The following is a 25,788-nucleotide window of genomic DNA, read 5'->3' as shown; positions in this document are numbered from 1 at the left end:
GGCAAAATTTATCTCTGAGGTAGTAAAAATTAAAAATCCACATGTCTTGGATGAAAGACAGCGACTGCCTAGGAGTCTTTTCCATACAGTGGGACCTCGGGTTACAGACGCTTCAGGTTACAGACTCCGCTAACCCTGAAATAGTACCTCGGGTGAAGAACTTTGCTTCAGGATGAGAACAGAAATCATGTGGCGGCGGCGCGGCGGCAGTGGGAAGCCCCATTAGCTAAAGCAGTACCTCAGGTTAAGAACAGTTTCAGGTTAAGAACGTGTGTGCTGCTGGTTGCTGGGCTCCAACTCCCATCAGCCAACAGTCAGGGATGATGGGATCTGTAGTCCAATAGCATTTAGAACAGGCACCCCGAAACTCGGCCCTCCAGATGTTTTGGGACTACAACTCCCATCATCCCTAGCTCACAGGACCAGTGGTCAGGGATGATGGGAATTGTAGTCCCAAAACATCTGGAGGGCCGAGTTTGGGGATGCCTGGTTTAGAAAGTCCTCGGTTCCCCATCCCCGACTTAAGGGCTTCCTCTCGAGAGCTCTCTTGCTCCTCTAAGCTCTTCAGTATTCCTCAAACCACACGCTTAACCATATGCAATTACCACACTGTCATGTTAGAAAGTACTTATTGACTATTCTACCAGGGTAGACAGAGATCTGGAAACGAACATATCCCATAGGCATAGAGAGCGCTGCTGCTAATCAACAGACCCTCCTCTCGGCTGGAGACAGTTCAGAGGAGAGCAGCAGCAGCAACAAAAATCATTACAGGGCCAAGGGGATTGATTAACGAGGAAAACTGAATTAACTACTCCTACTAATAGCATTTATAAACCGTACCTCTCTAAATATACTGTACAGCGAGAAGGAGGGGGATAAAGGCTTGTCTCGGATTTTTCCTTTTTCCGACCTCAAGTTCAGCTTGCCACCTTTTCAGTTTGTTAATATATTTGTTTAGAAAGTTCTCACAAAAATAAAACCAGCATTTCATTTCATATTTGTCCCAGCGCTCTTTGCTAATATAATGCATTTTCGCTTGTCAATTTTACTAATATATGCACTTAAAAATGATTTTTTTAAAAAAATGCCAGGGGTTCTGAAGCCCCTAGGGCATACTCAAAAGAGATGGAAATAACTGAGGCCCAACAGTCACAAAATGGTGGCATGGGATAGAGCCAGTTTCAAAATGGTGGCAGAGGGAGGAAGAGTCATAAGCTAGCAATGACTGGGTTTTTTTGGTTGTTTTTTACTGTTATGTAATCCCTCTTTGGAAATAGTTAAATTCTTCGCCACAGTGCTTTCCTTGTGGTGGTAGAATCCTGAATCCGATGCTTCCAGAATAAAGGAAATCTTAGTTGCCACCAAAAAATAAAAAAAATTTAAAAAGTTAGCCATCATCGCAAAACTGATAGCCCTACTCGGAGAAGGCTTGCTGAAATTAATGGCTATAACTCATTTAGGCCCATTCAGTTCAATGACTTCATTCCTTAGTGGGCTACAATCCCAGGTCTAAGGAAGAATAAAACAGACTTTAATAAAATCATAGGTGTCTCGTATGGCGAAAGATTGACTGTTTGCTTTTTCCATGATGCTTTCACATGCTGCCATTGAACTATTCTGGCAAAGTATGGGTATTGCAGGCTGCAAAAGATCTCTTGTTCCCCTCTCCCTCTCTGAAAGGTTTGGGACTTTTCCAAAACATCTTTCCTTCTCCCTTACCTGTTTTCTGTGTTTTCTTCTTCCAGGACTTGAGATATAGGACTACCTTGCCTTCCATTTTATTCTATTACCTGGAGCAATAAAATATTATTTCGCTTGCACTGTATCTCTCAGGGCTGCCCCAGACATCATTTTTTTATCGCGCATTGGTCATTATTTGTGCTCATGATGCTGTCAGGGTGGTCATACACAATCCTCTTTTCAGTGCTATCTGCACCTGAAAAAGTGCTGGGACAGTCAAATTGCTTCGTTCGGTGCATATCCCATATATTCCTGCTGAGCTCCGATAAACTTTTATACTATATATGTTCTGGGGGTTTTTTAATCCACTTTTGTTGTGCTAAAGCCCCTCTGGACAGCAATGACGTGGTGCAACATCGCATAACAACTAACAAAGCAGAATAAATTCAGCAGTGACATACTGTTATTCTGTGAAGAACATGTTGTGGAATACACCTCGAATAAGGCATCAGTCTGGATGCCTTTAGCTGACACCATCCTGCCTGACTTCAAATTACAAGAATGAGATTCTGACTAAACATCAGGAAGAACTTTCTGGCAGTAAGAGTTGTTTGACAGTGGGGCGGTCTCCCTCAGTGTGATGGCCTGGGACTTGGGCTTGGACTCGGAACCAGAGGAGTCTCAGTCCGCACCGGATCCTTTGCCTCAGGCATCACCTGAACCAAGTCTGGGGCCTGATCCTGAAGAGCCCCAGTCTGCACAGGTTCCACTGCAACAAGCGCCAGCTGGGCCGAGTCAGGGCCCTGAGCCTGCCCTGGCTCCAGATGAGGGGATGACCTCGTTGCCTTCAGCTGGGCCATCACGTACAGCTGCACCACTACCGATTGGGTCAGGGGAGGCTGAGGCGGCCTCTGGGTCTAGTAACCCACCGACGTCTCCTGAGCTGCAGAGACTAAGGTCTGAGGGAAGGAGATACCTGAGTACTCGCAGGAGGAGTGCTCGCCTTTGGGCGAGACAGGGAGGTGAATCGCCGGGGGATTAGGACCGGCCGCTACCCCGACAAAGATAAAAGGCTGTCGGACCCCTCCCCAGGTCGCGGGAGTAACATTGCTGTATGCTAGATCCTGCACCTGTCCTTGCCTGGTTTCCTGCCTTGGCCCTGTTGGACTGACTCCCAGAAGAACCTTCGGATTATGGACCGCGTTTCACGGGTTACCCCTGGGCCCAGCACACTCAGGAGGTTGTGGGCTCTCCTTCCTTGGAGGTTTTTAAGCAGAGGTTGGGTGGCCATCTGCCATGGATGCTTGAGCTGAGATTCCAGCATTTCAGGGGGTTGGACTAGATGACCCTTGGGGTCCCTTCCACCTCTACAATTCTGATTCTATGATTTTGCTCCCTGAATCCAGATGCCAAAACGCTCTGACAGACAGCTGGTTTGCATCACAGTGCGCTTGAAAGCAAGGTCTGCTCCAGAGCTTCTGAATCTCAGCTTGGCTCCCTTGCTGAAGCGACCTGTGGGTGTCACAACAACCCACAAGCTGATATACTGCAGAATTTGGAATGGGTGACCTTGAACTGATTACAGAATTCAAGGGGGTGGGGAGAAGAATGCGGTGAAGCCACATGCTGCATTGAAACACCCCGCCCCCCCCATAAATAAATGTATTGCAATCGGTGTCAGAAATGTGAATGTTGGCATTCATCAGTAAGTTTTCAAGACACCCAGAAGGAAATGTTTTGTTTTTTTTAATCATTCGAACATGAACAATAAAATGCTGACATTTACCAGTAAATATCCAAATATTATATCTCTCTCCAGTGCTTTCTGCCAAAGGACATTTTTCAGTGCTACTGCACCGAAATGTCAAAAAAGTGCTTCATGACACATTTTTGGAAATTTCCCACTGGGCCTTCTTTAAAGAAAATAATAATAATGGCCAGTAAATGTCAACATTCACCGCAATTCTGAAATTTGCCATAATATTCTCCAATGGTGTAACTTCCCCTCTGACCTCCACAGCAGTGTTGCTATAGGACAGATAGGAGAACAATAATTCAATTGAAAAAAGGAGACTAAAGAAAGGTTGACAGGGGGGTTGTTGTTTTGTTTTCAGGTTTGGTCGCAGGAGGGGGTGGCGGAGGGGAAAGATTCAGGCACTTCTTTGCTTGCGAAACTCTTGCACTAAAAACTATTTTGCCAGTTTCGAAATTGGCTGCAAAGAAAACATTTTTGTTCCACTTTTATCCCAAGCAAGCCAAAGCGAGTAATTATAAAAGACAAAGAAGAAGAAGAAGAAAAGATTCAGCTGAGAAAGGGCAGGTAGGGAGAGGATCCCACAGAGATGACGGCTGTAAATTACCTCTCTGAGAAAAAACAGGCAGATTCTTACCCAGTACAAAAAGCAGTAAGCATAAACTAGAGCTGGAAACTTTCCAAGTGTGTTCCAGCACTGGCTGGAAACATTCCTGGAGGTCTCATCATGTGATGTGTAGAAGCAAGCTTTCTCGGTACTCATTCAAGTGAGATGCTTGCCCTAACCAAAAAGTACTTCTTTGAGGATTCAGTATTTGGGATTCAGGCCTGTTTGATCATAATGTCCTCCTCCTTTTACTTTCCCCCAATACAAGATGTTCAGATTCTGCACACGTTGGGTGAAAGAAATGTACTCTGCATGCTCAAACACACTATTACTTACCAAATGCAAATTGGAAAAATGTTGTATTACTGGTATTACTTTTACATTTGGAAAAATCTATAAATAAAATTTAAGTATGGCTAACAAAACAAACAAAACAAGAACTTTTTTTTTTAAGGGATGCATTTGGGATCTAAGTCAGCTTGATAATCACATCCTCTGTCCTGCAGAGCTCACTCCCCCCCCCCCCAATAACCCGAGAAGTTTAGGTTCTGGTTGCACATACTGGGTGAGCGAGGTGCACTCTGGGCATGCTCAAAACACTATTTTTTATTTTGCACACTATAGAGATAAGGAAAATGTTACGGCTCTGCTGCAGGCCTAGCAGGTTGCACGAAGTACATTGCAGAAGAACACCCTATACCAGGGGTCAGCAAACTTACTGCGCCTTGGGCCGGTGTCTCCAGTGCCGATCACGCAGCGTGCTGGAGGGCGGGGGAGCGTGTGCCCATATGTCTGCGCATGCTATTTCTGGCGCACTTCCGGGTATACATTCCGACCTGGATGTATACCAGAAATAACGCTTGCGCATGCGCACAAGTTATTTCCGGTGCTCCTTCGACCTGGAAGTGGGCAGCCACGCAGCGCAGGGCCAGTATGAGCGGGCCGTGGGCGGCGGGGGTCGCTGTGGGCCAGATAAACGAGTCCCTCAGGCCTTATCTGGCCCACGGGCCTTAGTTTGGGGACCCCTGACCTATACGATATTTCCCTCTGAAACAGCTGTTCTAGGTTTTGGACCTTTCCACCTTGTTGCTTTTTATGCCAGCCCTCTGGAAATGCTTGGGAACTTCTACCAGCAACTAATTATGACTGAACATTGGGAAAACATCCATCCCATGTCCAACATCTTCCTTCTCTCCCTTTGCCCTGCAAACATCCTTAGGTTTCCGTGTAATACAGAACAGTAAATGAGAGGGACCCCTGACCGTTAGGTCCAGTCGTGGCCGACTCTGGGGTTGCAGCGCTCATCTCACTTTATTGGCCGAGGGAGCCGGGGTACAGCTTCCGGGTCATGTGGCCAGCATGACTAAGCCGCTTCTGGCAAACCAGAGCAGCGCACGGAAACACCGTTTACATTCCCGCCAGAGTGGTACCTATTAATCTACTTGCACTTTGACGTGCTTTCGAATTGCTAGGTTGGCAGGAGCAGGGACCGAGCAATGGGAGCTGACGCCGTCGCGGGGATTCGAACCGCCGACCTTCTGATCGGCAAGTCCTAGGCTCTGTGATTTAACCCACAACGCCACCAGCGTCCCTCATAAAGAAGTACTTGCCACCAAAATTTGGCCCAAATCCACATTTGAAGAGACTCTGTTGGGGAAAGCCTGGTGAATTTTGCTGGAAGTTGAGAGAGACTTGCAGTAGTAAATCTGCTGAAATTCCTTTCATCCAGAGAAAGCTAGATGTGGATTTGTAGCCAGGACACAAAACTTCAGTGGCTGGGCATCTTCCTGGTTCCATCCCTAGCATCTCCAGGTAATGGTGGAAAGGACTCTTGCCTAAAACTCTATAAAGTATTGCTTCCAGTCAGTGAAGACAGCACAGAGCATGATGGACCAATAATCTGACTCAGTATAAGGCAACTTCCTATTTTCCTACCTGAAAATGTGTTTATGGCAGTCATTTCTTTCCTTCCTTTTTTGTGTGTGGTGTGGGCACTGTGTCCTTAGATTTAATCCAAAGCCAATTTTAAGACGGTAGTTGGAATTTAGAGGGAAATAAAAACCACTTTTGCTAGGCTACTGAAACATTTTCTCTCTCTCTCTCTCTCTCTCTCTCTCTCTCTCTCTCACACACACACACACAGAGAGAAATTTGTACTGTGACATCCCTAAATTTTGAAATACAGTGGTACCTCGGGTTAAGAACTTAATTCATTCCAGAGGTCCATTCTTAACCTGAAACTGTTCTTAACCTGAGGCACCACTTTAGCTAATGGGGCCTCTCACTGCCGCCGCATGATTTCTGTTCTCATTTTGAAGTAAAGTTCTTAACCCGAGGTACTATTTCTGGGTTAGTGGAGTCTGTAACCTGAAGCGTCTGTAACCTGAGGTACCACTGTAGAGATAATTGCTTCCAATATGAGATGACCCAGGACCACTCCAGTTGTGTGGGTTGCCAGGGTGAGTATCAGAGCACTAGGGAAAAACAGGTAGGACATATCTCATCCCTTACACAATTAAGATATATGATATAATAACAATATATGTATAAGGGATAAAGTGTGTTTTTTAGATGGAGCAGGGAATATACTTGTCTTACAAGTTAAATTTCTTAAATTTATTTATTTAATTTATATCCCACCTTCTTTCTCCGCGGTGCACCTGGCTCTCCTTTCTCCTTCTTTAATCCCCACGACGACCCTGTGAGGTAGGTTAGGCTGAGAGGCAGTGGCTGGCACAAGGTCACCGCAGGGAGCTTTACGCCTCTTTGGGATTCGAACTCTGGTCTACCAGGTCGGAGGCAGACACTCTAACCATTACACCACTCTGGCGCCCTCTATGGTGCTTGGTAGAGTTGCAGCGGTGGCTGGTGCCCATTGAGATTGGCTAGGCGGAATGCAGGGAGCCCACAGTGGGTGGAGCCAGAGCCAGTGATAGGCGGAGCCAACTCATTCTGGTTTTGTCCCCATCCTCTCCGCTGCCAGGGGCAATACTGAGAGTCAGGAGGAGGAAGCTGATAGGTACCGCTACCAACCCCTGGCCTGGCAAGTAAGCAGGAAGGCAAGCAGGCTAGGGCTGGATGAGACCCAGATGAGGATGTTGGGGGCAGCGCCCCACTTGCCGTAACCAACCAGCCTCCGCAGTGTTAAGACCGGTCAGGCTTGGGTTCAAATCCAGTTGACCATGGCATCCCCAAACTCGGCCCTCCAGATTTTTTCAGACTACAACTCCCATCATCCCCGGCTAACAGGACCAGTGGTCAGGGATGATGGGAATTGTAGTCCCAAAAAAATCTAGAGGGCCGAGATTGGGGGTGCCTGCTCTTTGCTCTAACCTACCCGAGAGGGCGGTTGTGAGCATCGCAAATTGGAGCGCCGAATGGTGGGGACCACCTTGAGTTGCGTGGAGGAAGGGGATCATTAAACCTCCCCCCCGCCCAAAAAAAGTGTGGGGGGGATCCTTATTGATGGGACTTACTTCACAGCATGCATGCAAGCCCGTCTGCCTGTCACAAGCGCGAAGAGCCACGCCGGAGCCTGCCTCCTTCTCGGTTGAAAAGGAGCAGCAGGGAAGAGATTTTATTTTTTGCAGGCGCATTTTAGGCGGCGGTGGAGAAGCCGGGCTCGGTTGCACCGCGTCTGCGTGTGCAAGGGGTTTGTGTGCACGTGCATGTGCGCTCCCCCCACCCCCCGCCAGCATCCCCGGCGTTGTGCATCCAGCAATCCTTTTCTCTCGCGTCGCCGCGCCTCGCGCTCTCTCCCTGCTGGGCTGGCGAACGAGGAGACGCGGCTCCCCGCATTGGCTGCAGCCGCTGGCGCGCTCTCCCTCTCGGTAGGCTGCGCTGCGATCGTCGGCGCCGCGGGCTGGGAATCGCCCCCTTTCCTCCCCTCCCCTCCCAGCACCCCCCCCACCTACCCCCCCCCCGACTTAGGAGTTGCTACCGAGAGCGCTTCTCCACTCGGCACCAGTCCCGCGCTGCGCGCTGCGCCAGGAAGGCGAGAGAAAAGAAGCAGCAGCGGCGGCGGCGGCGGCGCTTGGCTCCCCGTCTTCCGCCCCCGTCTATGGATACGTTATGCAGAAGGGAAGCTGCGAAGCTCCGGAGCTGATCGGCCGCTTGGAAGGGTGCGTGAGCTGGGCTTTCTTTATTTCCTTGAAAACAGGCGCCTCGCTTTTCATTTGCCTGGATGAATGGGTTTGGAGAGGGGGATCCGCGATGGAGTCAGCGTGGGGAGAGAGTTGCACGCGAAACTTCCACGCACAGCCAGCCAACCAACCAACCCCGTCCCATCTTTTTGTTGCAAACTTGCCACTGTTTGCAAAAAGCCCAGCCTCTCTCCGGCAGCCGCTTGCGAGCGTGGGAAGCGCCGGAGCCCCGCGCTAACGCGGACCGGCTGGTCGTCTCTTCCCCGCAACGTGTTCGGAGAGGCTTGGTTTGCATCGAGATCTCTATTTGCTTTCAAGTTGCAAAAAAAAAAAAAAGAAGAAGAGGGAAAAGTTCGTGCTTGTTGTCTCTCTCCCCTCCCGAAAAAAGAAAGAATCCTCTTTCCCTAGCGCCCGGTTTTATTTTATTTTTAAAGCAGTTCTACCGGGTGGCTAACTTGCTTGCTAGGTCTCTGCCTTCTCCTGCGTTTGGCGCGCGTGTGCTTTCCTCGTTGCAAAAGGGGATCCCCGGTTTAGGCAGTGCAAGGTGCAGAGCGGCGGCGGGTGTTGCAATTGGGTCCCCCCCCCCTTAAAAAAAATAATCTCTTATTTATTGTGTCGGGCTTTGAGCGGCTTATTTCAAAGGCGGTCGGAAGGGGTTTTTTTTGGGGGGGGGATGCTGCCGGGGGTGGCCAGAGAGCTGGTTTTCACCTGCTAGCGCTGGAGTCGAGCGGCGATCTCGCTGGGGAAGGGAGCATTTCTGCCGCGGGCGGGCGGGCGCGAGGAGCCGGGGAAGCAGCGGGGAGCGGTGGATGTCTCGCCTGCTTCCAGAAAAAGGCGACCGAAGAAGCGCGTTTCTGCATTGCCAAAGGAGGTGTTGTGGGTGGGGAGAAAGACGTGAGAACCGGCCGCTTCTGCTTTGCAATCCTCGCTCGCTGCTGCGTCCCAGGAGCTGCTGGAGAGAGAGAGGGGCGCCTTGCTTGCATCTTCCGAAGCTGGGAACTTACCGGGGCGGGGAGTTCCGCGGATGTGGAAGCGGGGAGGCTGCCCCGGCTGCGGCTCCTGGGGCGATCCGGTGGGGTTCCTTTGCCGGAGATTCCTCGCGGGGACCGCGCACAAAGGGGATTTGTGAGTGGAGAGACGGTCATAGAAGATGCCCCACGGCTGATTCCCCGCCTCCCGCAATAGATCACAATGATCCAGCGCTTTCCATAGATCAGCGCGTGTGTCTGTCACGTATGGTAGTGATTTATGTGGAATCTGTGTGGTTTGTAATGTTTTACTTATCGTTTATGACTGCTTGGGTTATGTTGTAGTTATGCGGGGGGTTTTCAAGTTGTAAGCCGCCTCGAGCGTGGTTTGAACTGTGGAAAGGCGGCATACAAATAAAATTACGAATGTATGTATCTGTAGACGGGAGGATAGGGCTTACATCTGCCTAGCTCTGGTACTTTAGGTGGCAGGACTAAATACCCTCCTGGAGCAAACTCGGAACAGATGCCATTTGCCCCTGAGCTAGTGCAGAGTGCACCCCCCCCCATCGGTGTGTGTGTGTTGGAAATGGACGGTTTTCCAGATCGGAGGTGGAAAGTCTTCCCAGACCTTTGAAGGGGTCCAGTAGCATCTTTTCTCTCTCCACACATTAAGGGCTGGCTTGGGAAAGGAGTTTCAGACAGGCACGCCTGAGAAATACACCCACCACCCTGTTGAAATCAGCGAGCAAATTTTGTGGTGGCTAGGAAACGGGGGTGTCATAGTGCAACCTTATATGTACTCAGAAGTCAAGCCCTGTGCTATTCAGTGGGTCTTAACTCCCAGTTTAAGTGTGTGTATATTGGATTGCATCCTTAGAAACATTTTATCAAAAACACCCAAAAACATTTGGCAGGGAGGCTGGGAAGGGGAAGGTCTTTTTTTTTGGGGGGGGGAGCGGCAGCTGGCGGGTCCTTCCTTCTCCCCCCAGCAGCCATAGGGGGGGGGAGGCATAAGAGACCCCCTGACGCTTCTGCAGCTAATGATTTTAGCAGCTAAGGCAAAGGATCTTGTGAGCTTTGCTTCCAACTTCCTAAACCAACCCCCCCCCCCGCACGTTTGTGCATTTATTGTTCAACTTGGGTAAAACTCCCATTATAGAAAGGGGGTGGAGAGGAACATCCAGTTAAAACAAATCTAAAGTAACGGGTTTTCCAGATGGTGCTGTAACTTTGTTGGTAAACGTTGCCTGGAAAGGTGCAAACCTGCCCCCCCCCCCCCCGCGCAGTTTCAGTGTGTTTCGAGATATCTTTTACAAACTTTCTTTTACAGCCGGATGGTGTGCAATGTTTGCTCAGAAGCAAGCCCCCCTCCCATCCCAATTCAATGGGGCTTTCTCCCAGGTAACTGGGGGTATAGGGTTGCAGCCCCTAGGGATGCCGCCTTGTGATTTTTTTTTAAGGGGGGGCGGGAGCAAGGAAATATAAGGTGCAAACAAAGACTCTCCTTTAACTACCCACCGATCCTGTTAAGAGATTAAGCTGCAATTGTTGCCTGCTTTTGTGAATCCTTTCTCCTTCCCTTTCTCTCTCTGTTCCTGCTTCTGGCTTTGTTGTTGGGAGAAATTTGTTCCCTCCACCCGTCCCACATCCAATTAAAAGGAATGCAAGTGTAAGGGAGCACAAAGGCACCGACATAGGAATAATAATAATATAAAAAAAATCTCTGCACCCAGGGCAGCCCCCCTGTTCACCTTCTTTCAAAGAGATTGCTTGTGTAGCTGGCTGCTCCTTTCTGTCTCATTGCATAGTGCTTGTTCCTTTCATTGCAATCAAACAACCACGTTTTTTTTTTGCAGCATCCTCTGTTGGCTTTTGTGTACTGTCAAAATCTCTGAACCAGCTTCAATCCCGGTTTATTCTCCGCAGGCACAAGGCATTGAACTTCCTTCAGCGTTTAGCAAGTGATTTTTTCCCTTTATTACACACACACACACACACACACACACACACATATATATATATGCACACAGAAGCTGCCCTGGCTCTTAACTTTATGAGCGATTGCTCAGGTTGCTCCTGGTATAAGAGACTTGCAAAGAGAGAGGTCTGCTGGATTTAGAAAGGGGAAAAGATCAACTGTTCGGTAACAGCTGAACTGAGACCGGTTCCTTGAAAAAGCTGCACTCTCATTCACACACACACACACGCATACGGTCTGAGAAGAGGCACTGAAACATTAGCAGAGTCTGGCTCCCTTAGCTGGGAGGAAACCTTGTTCAATTCAACAAGACTTGCTTCTGCATGGATGTGGTTAGGATTGTGCTGGTGAAGTGGTAAGAGTGCCCGGCTGAGACCTTGCAGACCCAGGTTCAAATCCTGACCTGGTTGCATAGCTCGCGGGTGACCTTGATGACGCCTGAGGCTACCTTGCAGGACTGTTGCAGAGCATCAAAATCGCAAGGAGCAAAGTGCATATTGCCCTGATCTCTTCAAAGAGGGATGTTGGGAAAAGCAGACGTTTCAGAGATTATGCGTAGCGGCTTTTGCAGGGAAATGAAGGCACCAGCAAACATTTTTAGTGTATTCCTTTAAAAAAAAAAAGTTTGTTAACATAACTGCATTTGTTATTATTATTTTTTTAAAGTTTGTTAACTTAACTGCATTTGTTATGAGAACTCATTCCAGCCACTAACTCACTTAGCCTTGGACAAACTGTTAGCCTAAACACGTGTCTGTAAGAGGAGGAGGACAAAATTCACTGGACGTCTATGGTTGTTGTAAAGTCTCTCCCCCCCCCCCCAAATCCTGTGCTGAATTAGGCAGTGGGAAGATGCACTTGGAAAGGCAGCGCTTAACCCACCCCTGAGCTAAAGTCCTGCATAAGGGAAAGACACAGGCAAAGGCCTCTTCAACCTCTCGCCTGTTAGTGTGGATTGCAAGTCGCAGATGCTCCACACAGTGATTCCTGCATAAGACACAGGCAAAGGGCTCTTTAACCTGTCATCTACAGTGGTACCTCGGGTTAAGAACTTAATTCGTTCTGGAGGTCCGTTCTTAACCTGGAACTGTTCTTAACCTGAGGTACCACTTTAGCTAATGGGACCTTCAGCTTCGTCCGCCGCCGCACGATTTCTATTCTCATCCTGAAGCAAAGTTCTTAACCCGAGGTACTATTTCTGGGTTAGCGGAGTCTGTAACCTGAAGCGTCTGTAACCCGAGGTATCACTGTACGAGTGTAGATTGCAAGTCACAGATGCTCCACACAGTGATTCCTGCATAAGACACAGGCAAAGGGCTCTTTAACCTTTCATCTATAGTGGTACCTCGGGTTAAGAACTTAATTTGTTCTGGAGGTCCGTTCTTAACCTGAAACTGTTCTTAACTTGAGATACCACTTTAGCTAATGGGGCCTTCTGCTGCCGCACAATTTCTGTTCTCATCCTGAAGCAAAGTTCTTAACCCGAGGTACTATTTCTGGGTTAGCGGAGTCTGTAACCTGAAGCGTATGTAACCTGAAGTGTCTGTAACCCGAGGTACCACTGTACGAGTGTAGATTGCAAGTCGCAGATGCTCCATACAGTGACTCATGTGTAAGATACAGTGGTACCTCTGGATGCAAATGGTATCCGTTCCGGAGCCCTGTTCGCATCCTGAAGAGAATGCAACCTGCGCCTGCGGGTGTGTGGGTCACAATTTGCCGCTTCTGCGCATGCACGTGATGTCATTTTGAGCGTCTGCACATGCATGAGCGGCGAAACCTGGAAGTAACGCATTCTGTTACTTCCGGGTCGCTGCGGGCCGCAACCCGAAAACACTCAACCTGAAGCAACTTTAACCTGAGGTATGACTGTACAGGCAAAGGGCTCTTGAAACGCTTGTCTCTTGGTGTGGATTGCACAAAACCTCACAGTTGGCACTGCCCTACAGACATCCTCAGGTGTTAAAATTGACAGAGCCTGGCCTCTTGGTAGTCATACACACCCACATCCCTACCTGAAGCTGGGGGGTTGCTGGTGGGCCAGGATAGGACCTTCTTTGTGGCATTCCCACCCCACCTTCACTATATAGCCTTCCTCATACGCTGAAGACCCACCTCTTTACCCCAGACTTCTTATTAATTATTATTATTGATTAAATTTGTGTACCACTGTTATACGCGTAGTTCTCAGGGCACTTCACAACTTGAGGGGGATAATTTTAGAACCCACTCAGTTTGAGGTTATCGTCAGGAAATGTTTTTATTGTTATATTTTGCATTGTTGTGACACACCCTGGGACCTTACGGTGGAGGGCAGGTAATAAATAAAAACAAGTAACAATTGTTCAGCGTAGTGTAAATATTTGAATAGTGGTTCAAAAATGGAGACACCCCCCCCCCCACATTTAGTCGGTGATTCTGGATGGGCGAAGTGCCCCATCAAATCCACATATTGTGAGTGAAGGGCCAGATGTTCGTAGGTATTAATCATACTAATAAAAAGATATGTGGAGCTTATTTATTTCCTTAACGAAATATTTGTACTTCCTTTAGACAACAGCCCTCCGGGCAGCTTACATTATTATTTTAAATAACAAGTTAATCAATAAAGTGACACAAATGGTTTTTTTTTAAAAAAAATGTTAAACAGCAACAGCACAAGAAAAAAAGAGGGTTGAATTAATTGAACCTAGTAAATAAATCTGCTTTCATCTGGTGCTTCAAAACAGGCAAACAAACAAACAAACAGGATGGTGTGGTTTAGTGGTTAGTGTAACAGGCTAGGATTGGGAAGGTACACATTTGGTTCCCTTCTCTACCATGAGCTCCACTGGTGGACGTTGAACCACTCACTATTTCTTGGTGTGTAGTCTACATTGCAGGGTTGTGAGGATCAAATGTGAATAAAACTCCATATATGTTGACATCAGCACCTTGGGGGGGGGGGAGGATGGGATTGTAAGTGTAATTGAAGTCAAAATAATAATATTTGTATAGCAACCATAAGATGGGGGACACATGGCTTGCCAGTAGTGCATGTGAAAAGGATTTACGGGTCTTGGTGGTCCACAAGCTTAACATGAGTCATGAGTGTGATGCAGCAGCCAAAAAGGCTAATGCTATTTTAGGCTGCATCAACAAAGGTCTAGTGTCCACATCAAGGGAAGTAATAGTCCAACTCTATTCTGCCTTGGTCAGGCCACACCTGGAATACTGTGTCCAGTTCTGGGTACCACAATTTAAGAAGGATGTTGACAAGGTGGAATGTGTTTAGAGGAGGGTGACCAAGATGATCAAGGGTCTGGAAACCAGACCTTATGAGGAATGCTTGAAGGAGCTGGGTATGTTCAGCCTGGAATAATAATAATAATAATAATAATAATAATAATAATAATAATAATATATTATTATTTATACCTCGCCCATCTGGCTGGGTTTCCCCAGCCACTCTGGGCTGCTTCCAACAAAATATTAAAATACAATAGTCCGTCAAACATTAAAAGCTTCCCTAAACAGGGCTGCCTTCAGATGTCTTCTAAAAGTCTGGTCATTGTTTTTCTCTTTGACATCTGGTGGGAGGGCTTTCCACAGGGCGGGTGCCACTACCGAGAAGGCCCCTGCCTGGTTCCCTGCAACCTCACTTCTCGCAGTGAGGGAACCACCAGAAGACCCTCAGCGCTGGACCTCAGTGTCCGGGTTGAACGATGGGGGTGGAGATGCTCCTTCAGGTATACTGGACCGAGGACTGAGAGGAGATAAGATAGCCATCTTCAGATATCTCAAGGGCTGTCATGTGGAGGATGGAGCAAGCTTGTTTTCTCCTGCTCTGGAGGGTAGGACTCGGACCAATGGATTCAAGTTACAAGGAAGGAGATTCGGATTAAACAGCCGGAAGAACTTTCTGGTGGTAAGAGCTGTTTGACAGTGGGACGGTCTCCCTTGGGAGGTTGTGTTCCCTCCTTGGAGGTTTTTAAGCTGAGGTTGGAAGGCCATCTGTCATGGATGCTTTAGTTGAGATTCCTGCATTGCAGGGGGTTGGACTAGATGACCCTCGGGGTCCCATCCAACTGTATGATTCTGTTATTCATATGCATTTGTAAACTGCTTGTAATCCTCACAACAATTCTGAATAGTAGATCAGCATTATTATTGGCATATTATGGCTATCATTTCCTGGTGGGCTGTTGGAATTGGGCAATATGGTGTGATTTTTGTACATTGTGAAGTATATATCTAAGCATGTTTAAAGGTAAAGGGACCCCTGACCGTTAGGTCCAGTCGTGACCGACTCTGGGGTTGCGGCGCTCATCTTGCTTTATTGGCCGAGGGAGCCGGGGTACAGCTTCCGGGTCATGTGGCCAGCATGACAAAGCCGCTTCTGGCAAACCAGAGCAGCGCACGGAAACGCCGTTTACCTTCCCGCCGGAGTGGTACCTATTTATCTCCTTGCACTTTGATGTGCTTTTGAACTGCTAGGTTGGCAGGAGCAGGGACCGAGCCACAGGAGCTCACCCAGCCGCGGGGATTCGAACCGCCGACCTTCTGATCGGCAAGCCCTAGGCTCTGTGGTTTAACCCACAGCGCCACCCACGTCATAGCTAATCAGAGCTGAATAAGAGCCTAGTGGCATTTTCTCATCAGAAGGATGCATAGTCTTATTTGGGACTCAACTCTCATTCCATGGAGCCTTGACAAAATTCTGTTGCAATGCACATAGAGGGAGAAATGTTGCTTTATGTTGTGTGCAGGAGTGCAGAATTGGTGTGGATTTTGCAGGAGCGAAGCAAGAGGGGGAAAGCAGCAGATTCTAGCCTGCTTCTGTGCAGCAGTCTTTTCCTCCCAGAGCCTCTGTGGGCATTGCACCTCTCAGTTAACACACTTCGCAGGTATTCCACTGTGCAGGAGAAATGTTGCTTAGGAGATGGCTCTTAGGGGCTGTGCTGTGTTATTTACTGGCAGTAATAACAGGGAAGATGGCTGCAGTGCTGTCCTTAATGCCACTCACCTCTTTTGCCCGCGCCTTCCTTGTTTGCTACTCTGCCCCTCTTTCTTTCTCTCCCTCCATCTTAACCACAGACAACATCTCTTGTGGCGGAGTTCTCTTCAGTGCCATTATCCAGGACTGCAGTATGACCCGCCGGAACCCTGTTTGATGGATTGTGTCAGGGTGATAACAGTGAACAGGCCAGTTGTACAAGAATTTTGGGCCTTGCAGCTCTGCCTGAACTGGCACGTGGCTCTCTATCCTGCTTCTAATGGAAGCTGCCTTTGGAGTTTCTACAGCACAGGTAAAAACTGAGCAGTGAGAATCTGCTTGCTTGGGATTATAGGGAGATTTCCACCCCACCCCGACGCATGAAGGCAGGTGGAAGGGTCCAGAATCCATTTTGTGCATCATGCATCTAGGTGCCCCATTCTCCTTGCAACTGAACACATGCTCACATAGCTGTCAACTTTTCCCTTTTTGCGAAGAATCCTATTTGGAATAAGGGAATTTCCCTTGAAAAAAGGGAAAAGTTGACAGCTATGGTTGACAAATGTATTGCTGGTTCAACAGGGTGATAGTCCATGTAGACCCAACACTGCCTTATGTGTTCGATGGACGTGCGTGATGGGTTGTGTTAACGCCCACCCACCCCATCAAATTACGACTGGAGTTGCCAGCCTTTTTTGGAGTACAGTGGACGCTCGAGTTGTGAACGTGATCCATGCGGGAGGCACGTTTGCAACCCACAGCGCCGTGTCTGCGCACACGTGGGTCGTGATTCAGCGCTTCTGCACATGCGCAAAGTGCGATGAAACCCGGAAGTAACCCGTTCCAGTACTTCCAGGTTCAGCATGGTGCGCAACCCAAAAACGCGCAACCTGAAGCGTCCATAAACCGAGGTATGACTGTATTTGGGATTCTGAGGAAGCGTGGTTGGTGCCAGGCACAAAATGGCTGCTGTGGGGGCAAGTTACGGTAGAAAATGGCTGCTGCATCCAAAGAGACGATGAGGCTGCCTATTACCCAGTCAGTGGGGAGGGGGTGGAAGACATCTATACTGGGAGGGTATTGCTTTTGTTGGTTTGTTTGTTGATATGTTACGTATTCTGTGCTTTTATACTGTAAACTGCCCCATGATCTTTGAATGGAAGGCGGTATAGAAATCTAATCACACTAATACCAATTGCACAGCAAAATCCTTCGCCCCTCTACTCTGTTCAGACTGGATAAGAGGGGTGGGTGATCCTGGCATCCAAGGAAACGTGGCCATGTTTAAGGGGGCGTGCTCAGCAGGGTGGATTTGATTTAAATCAAATCAATTTAAATCACGTTTTAAATCACTAGTCAGTAAAACTTGATTTAAATCACGAGTCAATAAGAATTTATTTAAATAATTCTTTTTAACAGAAAGACTCTTTCTTGTTGATATAATCTTAATATTTACAACCAGTTGAAGGTTTCATTTTTGGAATAATAAATTTTCAGAGTGGTTTTTACAGCTATATCAAAAATTACTGATTTGCTTATACTATTAGAAACACGTAGGCAGATAATTATGAAATTATTGTGAGGTTTAATAAGTTAACTGTTTATATTTGGACAACTTTTCTGCTGTACCTTATTGGAAGGAGAAAAATAATCATTTGTTTGATAACAGTTTAAACAATTTATTTAACTAAAACAGTAACATTATAGCATATGTTCCGTGTTTGTTAACTGATGTGATTAAAAGGGTTTTAAAAAAACAAACAACTTAGACTGAGTTTTAGCACACATGGAAAACTTAAAACAAACCCTTATTTCCTGATGAATCGCCTTTGGACTATAATGTAACTGAAATAGAAAACTATCTTTAGAAAGATCTTTCCTCCAAAAGCATTTTATTTTAAAAATCCAATTTAAATTTAAAAAAATGGGACTTAAAAAAAATAATCATTGATTTTTATCCACCCTGGTGCTCAGTGAAGGAACGGCTAAGCCAATGTATACAGGCAGTGAGCAGGAATGCCTGTCAAACGTTTTTTGAGGGGAGGTTGGCACTGAAAGCCCAGTATTGAAAAGTCGGCAAAGGTGGACAAAGTGAGTCCTTTATAGATCCTGAAATGATGCCTCAAATGGTTCCTGCCCCATTTCTAGTGGGGAGGGGATTCCAAAGTCTGGGCGCCATCTTGGAAAAGGCAATGTGCATCTGTGCAGGTGGTGGAACAACCAGAAGGCCTTGTTCTGCAGATCTTCAGGAACAGGTAGGCCTGTGTGAATTTTCGGCCTTCACCAACAGTCCTTAGGGATGAATCCAGGCATAACGCAGCTTTCATCCACCTATGTGCACATAGGATAAACGGTGTATGTTTGTGTGTTTTGCTTTGTTGGTGGGCATCCATTGTTTATCCCTCCGTTCCCAAAACGGGGGTATTTGTCGGCTGTTGAGTCTGATTCTGGGACGGTTGGATGCAAAGGGGATTTTATTGTGAGACAGTATTGGATTACCGCCGGCTGGTAACTTCAAGAATTCTCATGGTGGCATCAGCAAAATTGGGGATTTCCCCCCGACAGAAGTATTTGTTGGTATCTAGTTACGCGCGTGCAAGTTGGGTGGGGCAAGTCAGGAGTTCTGTTTATTTTTGAAAAGCGTGAGTGAGAAATGTTGTTTTGCATGCTGGTGTTGAAAATATATAATAAAGCTTGCTGGGACTTGCCCGGTGTAATCCGATTGCAAGTAATATTTCACTCGTTTTGACCATAACACCTGCTACAACACCTCCTTTTTCTTCCCATGCTTCAAAGATTGCCTCAGCTGCTGAAAAGTAGCATCATTTGGCGTGGGGTGGGGGGAATGGTGAATTTTAATAGTAGCTTCAGGACTTAGTGAATCAAATTCCAAACTGACTGATAGACTGCACCCACTTGGAAGTTGTAAAAAAAGGTTAAACACAGGGATGGGGGGAAGAATACATTTGCTCTGTCTTTTGCAGTGGGCCAACTTAATGCTCTCAAACTTGCTAGCGGATTGGAACACGACTTCTGGTCTTTGGATTTTGGAACACGTTTTCTGATGCACACAGAAATATGTATGTTGCGTAAAAGATGCATATAAAGTGTGATTTATTTTTTTTACTGACGAATGCACTGAAAAAAGTGTGCAAATTTATGTGAAAAGTGCACACAGTGTGTACACAGTGATGCAATGGTATGCAAGGGGTTGGACGTAATGGAACAGATCTATGACTGAGATCTGCCGAAAGTGAAACGGGTTGGAATTAGCTGTTCAGCCCATTCTTAAAGGGGAAAGGGACCCCTGACCATTAGGTCCAATCGTGACTGACTCTGGGGTTGTGGCGCTCATCTTGCTTTATTGGCCGAGGGAGCCGGCGTACAGCTTCCGGGTCATGTGGCCAACATGACTAAGCCGCTTCTGGCAAACCAGAGCAGCACACGGAAACGCCATTTACCTTCCCACCGGAACGGTACCTATTTATCTACTTGCACTTTGATGTGCTTTCAAACTGCTAGGTTGGCAGGAACAGGGGCCGAGCAACGGGAGCTCACCCTGTCGCGGGGATTCGAACCGCTGACCTTCTGATCGGCAAGCCCTAGGCTCTGTGGTTTTGACTACAGCACCACCCGCGTCCCATTCTTAGTTACACACAATCTCTTTTTTTGTATATAACAGTTTATTGATTTTCCAAAGTAACAAAAAATAAAAGAACAAAACAAAACAAATTGACTTCCCTCTAGTCTCTTCCTTGGTTCCATTGTTTGTCACTATACCACATGTCTATGGTTCAGTTTATAAGCTGTTTAAATTACTTATTATCCATTGCATAACAAAATTGCAAGTAATTTTTAAAACCCTGCTAATGTATTAACCCGTGTACAGTGCTTCTGTTTATATGCAATGAATGTCTTCCATTCTTCTTTAAATTCATTGTCATCTCTTCCTCTTAGTTTCATTGTCAGTTTTGCCATTTCAGCATATTCCATTAATTTATCTTGCCAATCTTCTTTAGTTGGGAAACCTTCTTTCCAATATTGTGCTAATAACGTCCATGCATCCGTAGTTGCATACATAAAATTAGTTATGCACAATCTCTTCCAGTTATTTATTAGCATTCAAAGTTTCATAATAAATGGGCATTTATTAAAATATTAATTTCTAATTTAACATCATATCTTGCCTTAGAAGCACCTGAGCACATACAGGTGAGGATTAAGTGCGGAGTGTGAAGTGGATGTAATGAGAGTGTAAATGCCAGTTTTGCCTTGGGATACGAGGCTCTTACACACTGGGCTCTTCAATAACATCTCGCTTTGCATATACAAATTGTTATGGCATTCAAGCGCTCTCAAAGAAGGAAGAGCTAGGCAGTGCTGCAGGGTGGAACATTTCAATGGCTCTCTGATTGAAATGCGTCCTTGACGCTGTTTAACACTGAGGTTTTGGAGTCCATCTTCCACGGTGTTAGGGTTAGAATCAGAGCATCATAGAGTGGGAAGAGATCCTGAGGCCCATCTCACCCACACTCCTGTAGTGCTTCATGTGCAACTTGTGGGGTCGGTTTTAATAAGTAGCAGTATTAATTGCAGTTTATTACTCCAGTCCAGCGGCGTAGCGTGGGTTGTCAGCACCCGGGGCAAGGCAAGTAATTTGCGCCCCCTAACCTGGGGCAAGGCAAGTAATTTGCGCCCCCCCTAACCCGGGGCAAGGCAAGTAATTTGCGCCCCCTAACCCGTGGATTTGCGCCCCCTAACCCTACAAATCTATTCCTATGAATGATGGTCCCTCTCTCTCTCTCTCTTTGTCATATTCCAATTGATTCCCATTTCCGCCGATCGATCCCCGAAGCTCTCACCCAGCGAAATTCATGCGTAATTACACTTCGCCATCCCTAATCCTGCCGCTTCCACCGGGAAATCATGACGGTGCGTTTCTCCTCTCCAAACTTTCCCTGGCCCTTTGCCGGCCGGTGCAGCCCTTTTGGCTACAAGCTTCCCTCCTTCTCTGCCCGCTTCCGACCCCACCTCCCCGTCCAGCCTCCCTACCTCCTGAAAAAAGGCGCCGGCGCCGAGCAGGACACCCCTGCGGCCATTGGAGAGAGGCGGGGCCGAGGGAGGCAAGCCAATGGGCGAGGCGGGGGTAGGTGGCCACGGGGGCGGGTGCTGCCGCAGTCCTCGGGTGGGCAAGGTAGGAGCAGGCAGAGGCTGGCCGGCCGCTCTGACAATAGGGGCGGGCCGAGGGCACGACGGGGCTGGGCGCTCTGGACTCGCGCCCCCCCAGATGTTGCGCCCGGTGCGGCCGGCACCCCTGGCACCTCCCACGCTACGCCACTGCTCCAGTCGCTCTTGTGTGTTGGTTCTGCGTTGACGGTTGCGGTGCCATCCCCATTTGCGTGGCAAGGTCCTGAACCATTGTAGAATAAGGACATCTGACACCAAAATTTAGGTTAATGGGCTGAAAAAAGGCCACAACTTTATTGATTGCAGAATGTGAGTGGTATTGGCTTAGGCATTGGAACCAATGACTATTATCTGACGCCTGCCTGCCTGCCGGGAGTCTAGTAAGGGTTAACCACTGATAGGGGGAGTCCTGTTGGTGCACATCAACTAGGAAGTCCCCCAGGGTCACCGATAGGGGTTGTGCTATGGCCCTGGCTCCAGTCTGGGCTTTGGACAGAGGACACACACCCCGGATTCCTTTAACGGAATACCCTTGAAATAGGAGGGGTAGTTGATGGCCGCCACCTCCCCTCCCCTCCAACCGAATACTCCAATGCCTAACCAACAAACCTTACAAAGTTGTGACGATTTGCTATGAGGTAGGCGAAAAACCAAGTGGCTGGTGCCAATTTGCCAAGTGGAAAAAAAAATTCCTACCAGGCCTCTGGGACAACCAAGGCGACCAACCGAGGTCCATAGCAAGGTCAAAGGATAAAGACCTAACCTTAGGGAGGGAGGGAGAACTGCGCAAGGGGGAGCAAGGTAAAAGAGGGCACAAGCTTGGTCACGGCATGTTTAAATGGGCTAAGCCATGCCCCCTTCGACCGATCGGACTGGCCAATATGAAATGACACAGCAAGGAACTCCCTGTGACGCGGAGCTACCTAAGCTCATGATCTGCCCACAATGTCGACTTCCTGCGAGGGGAATCGGCCTTATTATAATTGTATAAAATTACAGTGGTACCTTGGAAGTCGAATGGAATCCGTTCCGGAAGTCCGTTTGACTTCCAAAACGTTTGGAAACCAAGGCGTGGCTTCCGATTGGCTGCAGGAAGCTCCTGCAGCCAATCGGAAGCCACGTCGGACGTTCGGGTTCCAAAGAACGTTCGCAAACTGGAAAAGTCACTTCCAGGGTTGCGGCATTCAGGAGCCAAAACGTCCAAGTACCAAGGCGTTTGGGATCCAAGGTATTGTAGAATTTTAGAAGGTTGTATCATCATAGAAGGGGGAATGGTTGTGATTCTCATGAAGGCACTCTGCATCTCTTTCCCCCCCCCCTACCCTAACGGCTCTGCACCTCTGAATTTGCCTCTGCGCTACTTCCAGCTGCCATCCCTGCAGCAGATAAAGGTGTTTTCCCCACACACCTCCCTCTATTTTTCACTTTTTTCAGCCTCTGACAATATTGGAGGGTATTGATGCTTTTGAAGTCAATGAAGAAGAAGAAACCCAGCCTCAATTGACTCTGATGGGTCAATGTCAGGGCCTAGATTAGCCATGGATCTTTCCGGGATTAATCATGATATGTGCCAAACCGCATTAGTTTTAAACACACATTTAAACCAGGGCAGGATCCACCTTCAGCTAAGCACTTTTAAAGGCCTACTGACACCAACGGGGGGGGGGGAGATTTGGGAATGTACTTAACTGCCCATTGAAAGGAAAGGGATTTAGCTTAACTTTTTGACTACATCGTGCTCTGAGAAACCAAAGCATGTTTGACATTTCACAGCCATAATAGTTAAACAGATTATTTCAGCCCCGTCAACATGAGAAGAAAGTATGCATGTACTTTAAAAATAAACACAATCATAATCTTGGTATCTTCAGAGACTGGGAGGGGGAGAAAGAGAGGAGGGGTCGCCTGCTTTCTCAAATCCCAGTAGACTTCTAAGTTTGGAATGAGTTAATCCAGATGAAGAGAACAGTTTTCTGCACCTGGGGGGGGGGGGAATAAGAAAACCCTTGCTGTCATCCTGCACAGATTTAAGGTTGCTTAATTCGCATTGAAGATGCTGGAATATAAGAAGCCTAATTATGTGCAGGATTGCAGCCAAAAGCTGGATTATCACTTCAGCAGGGATGCTGATGGAAGACTTCTGCCAGTTCAGTGGTGTGATTTTCCTTAACACCTCATTAGCAATGTGCACCTCATGACTATTATTGGATGCCCACGTTCTCCCAACCTCTTTTCGTTGAACATTTCAGCATCGGCTTGTTTGCTGCACCACCACGGCCTGCTCTCTGCAACACTTTGGCAGAACCACTGTGAGGAGCCCAAAATATGGTATTGCAACTAACAGTTCCTGCCTTCTCCGTCTGAGGAGCTTTCTTGCTTTTATTTTTATTAGTTTTGTTTTTATTGTTATATTTGTATACCACCCTTCATTCTTTCTTTTTTCCAGTTTTTGAGAGTAAGTCCACCAGTGGCTATTAGTTATAATGGCCTAAAAGAACCTTCATATTTAGTGGCAGTGTATCACTGAACAGTGTTAGAAACTCAGCTATATTAAGATGAAATGATGAAGATGAAATACTTTATTGTCACTTGTACAACTTGTATACATTGAAATTACACGAGCACCCGCCCCCCACTCAGCTCTCTTAGTCTTAATTCCCCTCATTTACTGACGCACACCCACCAAACCCAAAAGTCAGTTGCCCTGTTGTTATCTTTTAATTCAGCAGCCTAACAGCCCACGGATAGAAGCTGTTCTTTACCCTGTTGGTGCGACTAATCATGCTTCTATATCTTCTGCCTGAGGGCAGGAGATCAAGAAAGTGCCAGCCAGTGTGAGAATCATCCCTGAGAATTTTCCTCACTCTCCCGAGGCAACGTTCTTCCACTATTTCATCCAGAGGATTCACAGGACAGCCCATAATATCTTATGCTGTATTCACCACCCTCTGTAGGCACTTCCTATCAGATGATGTCAAACCAGCGTACCACAACGTGATGCAGTATGAAAGGACACTTTCTATTGTTGACCAGTAGAAGGAGATCATCAAATGTTGATTGACACCGTTCTTTCGCAATACTCTGAGGAGATGGAGTCTCTGTTGGGCTTTCTTGGGTCGTATTGATTTTCCAAGTAAGGTCTTCACTGAGCTAAGTGAAGCTAGGTGCCAAATGGCTCCTTAAACCAAGGCTGCAGTCGCCAAAACCGAATGTCTAGTTGCCGTTTTGGGGCAAGACGGCTGCAATGTCTTGTTTTTCAAACAATGGACTGACTGTGATTGATTCTCAGTTAAGCTTCTGACTAGTTCAGAAGACAACCTTGAGCTTGGTTAAAAGCTTTGAGAACTTAAAGAGGAAAAGTCAGTTGATCCAGGGCCAGTCCACATATTTATCAGTCCATTCCGACCTCTTTTTCTTAATGGTGACATGGACCATTCATAATGTAAGGATATTCTTCACAACTGTGAGCAGGGCAGTGGGGTGGGGTGAGTAACGGCAAGCGGCAACAATTAACTATAACGTCGTTCACTGTTCCTGCTCAAGCTGCACAGAAAGAGCATTTTGGACCCTGAAGTTCAGTTGACTTGTGCAGATGAAATATAGCTGATGGAATTCTAGAGGATGTGCTGTTCGAGTGTGAAAACAGTCTGGATCCCCAGGCATGCACCTCCAAATGGTGGAGTAGCCAGGTGCCATCCTGACACCTGGACATCTTCACTTGGTTGCAGGTGGTCGAAAGCCAGGTGCAAAATGCGCCTGGCTAATTTCTAACGCTGTCACTGAATATCGCTTGGTGGGGTTACAGTCATTGAAGGAAGGGCTGTTTCTTTCAGTCCGTCCTTGTGCGTTTCCCAGAAGCATTAAGTTGGCCCTTATGGAAAGCAGGATGCTGGCCAAAGTGCACATGTGGTCTGATGCAGCAGGGCTCCTTTTGCCATGGTTCAGGGGGCCAAACTCTGCATTCGGCATTTGCTTTTTTCTGCGTTGTGAGTTTGCAGCTTCAGACATGCATCCACTACCGTGCACATGTCAAAATAGCCTTGTTATCATTCTAAGGACTCTTCTTGCTTTTGCTACTTCTCTTCCTCCCGCGCCTTTCAGATACCCTCGCGCCTGCATTTCCTGATGTATCACTTACTCCTCTGAAACAGACAGTCCGCTCTCCTACTGTCGCATAAGTGCATATTAGCGGATCATTGTTGATGTTGCTTCCCCCTATCAGGACCCAGGCTAACAATTTTTTGCTTGATAGGGTTTCCCTCCTCAGTATTCAATTTCTTCCTTGTATGCTCTATCCATCAATTTGCCTGCTATATCTACTATAGCCTGGACTGGACCACATCAGTGCAGTTTGTGTGTGTGTGTGTGTGTGTATGTGTAGATTTTGCTGCATAAGTAACAACCCGGACAATTTTGTCATCAGCTTTAAAAAAACAAAAAACGACCATGCACACACAGACGTGTGCATTTTCGCACTGATGGAGAAAGGACT

The 25,788-nt window shown here is 47.3% G+C and overlaps 1 protein-coding gene across 10 annotated transcripts in view; it reads left to right on the top strand.

The window, feature by feature from the left end:
• The first annotated feature begins 7,985 nt into the window (after positions 1–7,985).
• Positions 7,986–25,788, top strand: part of FAT3 (FAT atypical cadherin 3) — a 462,341-nt gene continuing 444,538 nt past the window's right edge. For 5 of the 10 annotated variants that reach the window (XM_083499067.1, XM_083499063.1, XM_083499068.1 and 2 more), the window contains exon 1: positions 7,987–8,164. The gene's annotated coding sequence lies outside the window, so the exon portion shown is untranslated. Of the gene's footprint in view, positions 8,165–25,788 lie in introns of all 10 variants that reach the window. The other 5 variants (XM_083499071.1, XM_083499069.1, XM_083499070.1 and 2 more) reach the window with 2 other exon arrangements.

The sequence above is a fragment of the Podarcis liolepis genome (assembly GCF_965112155.1).
Source record: "Podarcis liolepis genome assembly, chromosome: 4".
Taxonomy (NCBI): Eukaryota; Metazoa; Chordata; class Lepidosauria; order Squamata; family Lacertidae; genus Podarcis; species Podarcis liolepis.
The sequence above is the reverse complement of the archived record's forward strand: the minus strand, read 5'-3'. Positions and strand labels throughout refer to the sequence as shown.